The 7,014-nt window shown below is 38.4% G+C and overlaps 1 protein-coding gene across 1 annotated transcript in view; it reads left to right on the plus strand.

Annotated features, from left to right (window-relative positions):
- The window catches only part of LOC128371116 (unconventional myosin-XVIIIa-like), a 61,402-nt gene extending 59,996 nt beyond the window's left edge, over positions 1 to 1,406 (plus strand). The window contains exon 43 of the mRNA XM_053331336.1: positions 1,373 to 1,406. The gene's annotated coding sequence lies outside the window, so the exon portion shown is untranslated. The remainder of the gene's footprint in view (positions 1 to 1,372) is intronic.
- The last annotated feature ends 5,608 nt before the right edge of the window (positions 1,407 to 7,014 follow it).

Here is a 7,014-nt window from a genome sequence, read left to right on the forward strand (position 1 = left end):
TTGAAAGAGGTGTGACATGACTGTTGATATTGTTGGATGTGGATACTTTGCATCACAATTAAAATGATAAATTTAGCTCTGAGCTTCAAAATCCTAACTATTTTAAGAGTAATTGTACTTGACGTGTCAAGTGTCTCTGCCTCCTGTGTGTGTGTTAAAATATACAAAACAGCAGGTTTGAGGGTTTTTTTTTTTTTTTTTTTATGATGGATAGAGCAAGTGTCCTTAAATATCTTTATGTTTTCAATTGAATACTTGCTTATGGTTTCAGTGCTTGGATTAAGGCAGGTTTAATGGACTGAAGATGGTACTGACAACAATATAGTTTTCATAGTATTGCAGGATGAGAGTTTACAATTGAAATGTGTTTTAGTGGTGAGTTTCTTTGAGCATTCTGCCTACTTTTAAAAATTAATCTAAAACACCATCACAGAGCTTCCACACTACCAATTTGCCAAACCACTACCTCTCTGGCAATCAGCTACAAGGCATTAAAAGCTAAATCCAAAATATAATGAAAACACAATGTCACGCTCACTTTAGTCAATTTCACCTGCAAGAAATTATTAGGCTGTCACAGTTAAAGTAAGTAGTTTTGCATGTGTTGCTCTGCTAGTTGCAACATTCATATTACTTCTAGTCTTAATAATTGAATTAACCATGTTCTCACGTTTCATAAATACTGTTGATTGTAATTTTGATTGTCAACTATGGGTTCCCTGTAATGTTTGATACTTACACATCTTGCAAAAGCAAATGGGAGCTCTAACAGCCTTATGAAATGATGTACAAGACTTGAATGCTTAAGCCTTATACAAATATCTAATAGCTTGAAATACCTGTATCAGGTTGTGGATTATTCTAAACTGTATGAAGGCAGTCACTGTTGCTATAGTATATGTGAAGTTTTTTTTGCCTGTTGTCCTGAGGGTGTGTATCAAAGAGCAGTAATGACTCACAGTAGTCTGGATGTATAAAATCTCTACCGTGAATTCATGTTTCAAAAAAGTAGTGCATTTGAGTGACTGCCCTGCTGTAAATTGTCATGACAACATAATCTAAGGCTGTATAACCCCAGTTTTAAGAGACATTTAATGAGTGTGGTAGGTAGAAGCAAGCTACAGCATAGAAAAACAGACTTCTTTTGTAGCTGAGCTATGAGTTAATGATTCATCAATGCTGAATGAATCTCCTATATGACATTGACCATACTAATATACAGTATGTTAATATTGTGCAGTGTTTCATGCATGGCAAGTGGAAATACTTTTTACCTGTTTTTTCCTTCCCTACACTTTTCAGTTTTATTTTTTACTGTATGTTGCCAAGTAATGATCTAATGGTGTGTCTGTATGTGTGTTGACCTCTTTAGCCCTCCTGTGCACCGGAGACACCTGAGTCTTGGCAGATCTGATGAAGAGGAAGATGTAGACAGAGATTCCAGGAGGCAGTCACTGAGGCAGAGCGACGGTGAAGGCACATTGGCAGAGAGCACATCGTAACACAAACTCTCTCATTCACACCAAGCACACAGGAGGGATGCCATTCTTTCCCTCCCAACTTAACCACCACGCCAGCAAGTGAGGCCAGCTGCTTCCAGAGGCAACGACAGAGAAGAGGCACAGAGAGAACACTGTTTTCTGAGAGTTTAGTTTGGGAATTTTATCATCTTAACTGTGCTTTTTTTTCTCTTTTTCCATTTAATTTAACACAACATATTGAATAAGTTAGCCAATACAGAACAGAGAAAGTTGAGCTCTATCTGAAGAACTCCATGCTGCTGCTTTATATTAAAAAAAGCTGCTTTTCAGGCAAATTTAAGCACTCCTCTTGCACTCTCCTCAGACTATTCAGATAGCTGTGCCAAGAGGATTTAGATAAGCCCGCTCTGGCTGGACTCCTCCAAGAAAGCCTGACCAACTATTAAGACTTTTCTTATCTCTTTCACATTAATGTGGACTAGCATGGTGGGAGGAATTAACCTATTTTCAATGAATTATCTCGCTGTAAGTTTACTTGTGATGCTTTTTCCAAGTTGAGATATCCACCATATGAACAAAGCAATACAAGATCATGATTGCTGTCATGAAACCAAATCATTTTGAAGAAGGAATTATCATAATAACTGAAACACTCAGAAATGAATTTAAAGCTTAATCTGATCTAAAAGTGTATATATAGTATACATAGATATATATGTAGAATCTAAGCCTTCACATGAAGACCATATCCAAATTTTCTAAAGCTAGTGAGAGAATTATTTTATTAAGATAAGGTTTATGTCATATTTCTTAAACTTCAAAGGCAATATATATTTGTTTGCTTGTGTAAAGGATATTTCCATAGAGCTTTTAACACCTTGCAGACACAGGAATGTATGGTGTTTTGTTAGATGCACACTCACACCAGATATCTACTGTACAGTAATTACAGTAATAGTAATTTGGATATACAGTATATACAATATTTAAACGTTGAAGCTTCAGCTACATAGCGTACGGTGAAAACTGTCTTTATCTGGAGGATTTTTTGGCCATGTTTGTTTAAGCACTAAAGTAATTACATCATTTTCAGTACGTCACAGTCTTCCCATTTCAATGTGCCAAATATGTTGGCATACTGTATGTAGAGTATATTCATTAAACCGGTGACTTTTCTGTCCATGACCACCAAAATAATTGTATGATGTAATAGTTATTCTCAGTCTATATGGATTTTAATATCTAAGAGGATTCTCATGCTGACAATGATTGAGGCTTGATGGAGAATACATTTTTTTTAGATTGAATTTGTTAGAGAATTTGGGGAAATGTCAAAAAGATTCAAACCCAACTTCATAACTGCATGTTGTTAGTTTTGGATGTGTTTTCTTGTTTATTTTGTCTAATTTAGCCCCCCATTGTATTACCTCATAGAATACTGCCAAAAATAATCTCGTCTGCTCGAATAATTCAACCCCTTCATGTGATTTCAGACCCAAAGTGACAAAAACAGGTAGACTGTCAGCATGTTGTTGTCCAAACTTGCTGGATATTTTACATTTGGCCTTACAGAAATTATAATGATATTCGTAGATGATTGTGACCTCTTTAAATCCTTTTTTAAATATATCTAGGTAGACTTGAATAAGGATGCATACTGTATGTGTGTGTGTGTGTGTGTGTGGATTGTCTGCTCATGTGCAAAGAAAAGCTTGGCTTGCTATTTGCATATCTTCTCAGAAGAGGCTAATCTGCATTTCATGTCTTATTTTCTCTGTGTTTTTTCTTTGCTTCAGACATGAATATTAATGTGGAACACAGTAAACTTTGATGTCAGTGCTTCAGAATAGACTTTAAATGGAAAAAAATATATTGTAAGTTTCATTGCCTCTAAATTGCTGGCTTTACACACTGCTTGAAAAGTTTGTACACTTCATGTCTTTTGAGAAGGCTTGTCTATTTTCATTATCGAACACATCACCATTTGTAATAAGAGTGTGTTTGGAGTTTTTTAGCAAATAAATTCAGCTGTTTGTTTACAGAATCAATGCTGGCTCACTGTGATTGCATAGAGGTATAATGTGGATGCTATTTTGTTTTCGAATTCAGCGCCGTCAGAAAACAGTTGGAGAAAAGGAGGTTAGACAGGAGGCAGGAGGCAGGAGTTTGATTCATTTTAGCTCATCTATCCTGGAGTAGCTTTTCATCATACCCACCCAGTTGTTCCCAGGAGACTACGGAGGAAACAAACAATTCATAGAAATGATTAATTCTGAACAGTTGGAAAAGCAGACTGAACATTTCTCACAGTACCTTTCCACACTTGGGTTGTTAATATGACTGCTGCATAGCTACACAGTTCAAAATCAAGCTTGGAGCGAATTCAAGAAGATCAAAAAAACAAGTGCAAGTGCAGTCTTCCTTCCCACATCAATCTCCATTCTACATAGGAGAAGCTTACCTACAGTAGATTCAAAGAGATTGATGGTTTTAGGTTACCATATTGGCTGACATTCACACTCCCTATGTTTTGCTTTTAAGGATCCCCTATTTATCCAACCAATCTGTAATCCTTATTGCTGTACACAGCCTGTTGTGTTGCTTCACTTTGTGCCAGGGAGCTTTTTTCTGTAATTTCACTTCACTTGCATGCACTCACTGAGTGGCTGCATGTTTCTGCTTAAAGGCTTTCCACTGAGTGACAGATTAAATTCTGCTCCTGATTTTACTTATTCTGGCTCTAACACTGTTTCACAAACCACTGGAGCAGGAAGTCATTAGCTCAACAAAGCCAAGCAAGTCTGTGTTTACAGTGTCACACTCCCTGTGATTTAGACAGAATGGTTTAGCCACATTTGCTATCCTGGAAGTCTTACGCTGCACTTCCATGGACAGTATTACCCTGTACAATAACATAGAATGCCAGTAGTCTTAACATTACTGAAATTTGCCTTTTAAGTAGAATATTTGAATATGTTGATTCCTCATATCTCATATCATTTGGAATTCATTTGGAATTTGTATGAAATTGTGTACTTTTCTTGTCACTTGTCTCCACAAACAAAGACGTGCTATGTATAACAATGCACCTTGTAGAATTACAAAGGAGATGTAGAACAGTCAAACTCAGTCAGAACTGACTCTTAAATGAAACTATGTACCAGTTTTTGCATAAGCAACTCTATTTGCCAAGCATCTCTGCATTTTAACCTTGGGTGCAGCCCGCCCTGCCAGGCAGTAAAATATGTGGGGGGTACAGTTAGATGGGAGAATGTGTTTATCAGCATTCATCCTCAACTATTAAGGCTCCCAGTTTTCTGCCGGATGCCTGCTGTCAATAAAGCACTGATTGGAGGCACTGGGACACCGCCTGCAGGGACCAGGTGAGGAGGTTTGCATTCATTTGCAATTCTAAGATGAAAAGAGGCAGCAGAGTGTGCTGCTTGGGTGCCTCTCTTTGTTTGCACATATCATTTCCACTCTAATGAACACTGCACAGTAGTGGGCCCTTGTAACAAGGCTCAAAGGTAGACTCAAACATTGTTTACATTTTGCATAGGTCTTTGCAGGGCCTGGGGAACAATAAAATAATTTCCTCCTCCTGTGTGGGACCTACTATAAACGTGAATCAGTTTTAATGCCCGCAGCTTAGTTATGCCATTCCTTATAAGCACAGTATAATCCTTGAAAACAAATTGCTGGTTTTCTATGCAGTGGGAAAAGGAAATAGTGGAGGGTCTATCACCAATTTCAATGTTGGATTTGTATCTGTATCTCCACTGCAAAGTATGAAGGTGGCCAAAGCCTCCTGCTGTGCTCAGAGCTGTTCACCGGTCGCTGTTGCTGGTGTATGCATGTGTGTGGGTGTGTGTGTGTATGGGTGTGGGTGTGTGTGGATGTGTGTGTTGGCAAGGGGGGAAAACGAAGGCTTAGGGTGTACTCTAGAGCAGTCCACTATATCTGAGGGATTTGGGTATATAAGGGGTATAAATGGTCCTTGTTCATAGCCTCTCAGTGGGAAAGTACTGGAAAGATCATTTAACTGTTTCTCAAATGTCTCAAGCGCTCGCTGCCACACTGTGACAGATTTCATGTCTGTCGTTTCTCACCTTCCCTTGTTGTTGTGTTTTTAGTTCCACAAACTCAGAAACCTATTTCCATCTTGACAAGATGCAGGGGTGCCCAGGAAGTTCATGTCAGTCTCTACTGATAACTACCAGTGAACATAAAATATTCATGATGATAAGTTGAACAACAAAAAAATCAAGTAAATTGGAAAAATCCTCATCCTGCAATTCAGATCTCATAGGTGAAACACAAATTTGGAGCATGTTTCTATCCTGACATTTTTACTTCTTGATATACAGTATACCTCTGAGTTTTGGAATGACACTACCCACTTGTTAGAAAATTCTCCTACTGTCTGGTCTGTTTGTGTTTGTAGTGGTTCAGTGGTGAAGAACAGTGCTACGGGGGAGCGAACAGCATCATGTTTCTGTTTCAAAACCCAAATGACCCATGAAAAAGCAGTGCTATCACATCAGTATTTTGCATGTCTTGGACTTCTAGTCTCTTTAGCTCATCTCTTGTTAAAATGCAACTTTATTGTCCATATTAAATAGCGTTCAGTTCTTCTGCAGCTCAAACAGATGGGATGGTTTCAGTGGACGGGGATGGTGGTGGAGACTTGTACTGAGGCTACAAGGAGGCTGCTGCTGTAGTTGCACTCCCCTCTTGCACTCATCAGTGGAGTGATAGATTGCCTTGTGTGTGTGTGTGTCTGAAAAGGTATTAGGCCAAGAACCAAATTCCAAGTAGCAGCAGGCTTTTTGTATTGACCGAGGCACTCTTAAATTATTGCACCGTTCCCCGCATTCCTTGCAGCTACATTAAGATCCATCTAATAATCCTTGAAGATCCATGTACCTCTTCTAACCAGGAGTTCATGTTGTTTCCTGAAAGCTGTTGCCAAGCTTCGTAGTGCCACTTCATGGTTGTCCACATCCTGCTGCTCACAAAGATGCCTCAAGTAGACTGTTACAAATTGTTCTAAACAATCTTTTGGCAATCTCATGTATTGCGAGAATGTTTTTCGAAATGAAACGGAACACTAATTTATAATTTAGTGTAAGTCTTTAATCGTTAATAAATGTGTGAAAATACAGTACAAGTAAAACGTTTGGACACACTTTCTCATTGTAGTTAATGGGAAGGTGAATATTAACTTCTAGCTCGTATTATAGGTATGGGAAAATACATCATGGCAACTCCACCAGACATTCTTTAGCTCTGACGATGCCACGATGTCATTGCACCCAGAGATAAAATGTTCTTGACTTGGTGCCAACGCTTGACAGCTTGGTGGTCTTTACCAACAAACTCACAATTGCTGCAGCCATAAACTGATAAATTGCTGAAATTAACTATGCTTCTAAACTGCTGAATTTATAAGCATTACTCACAGAGCAGATGGAAGTCATTGGTGTGTTTGGAATCACTATATTCTAACCCCAGGATATTGCACTTCATCCAT

The sequence above is a fragment of the Scomber japonicus genome, chromosome 13 (assembly GCF_027409825.1).
Source record: "Scomber japonicus isolate fScoJap1 chromosome 13, fScoJap1.pri, whole genome shotgun sequence".
Taxonomy (NCBI): domain Eukaryota; kingdom Metazoa; phylum Chordata; class Actinopteri; order Scombriformes; family Scombridae; genus Scomber; species Scomber japonicus.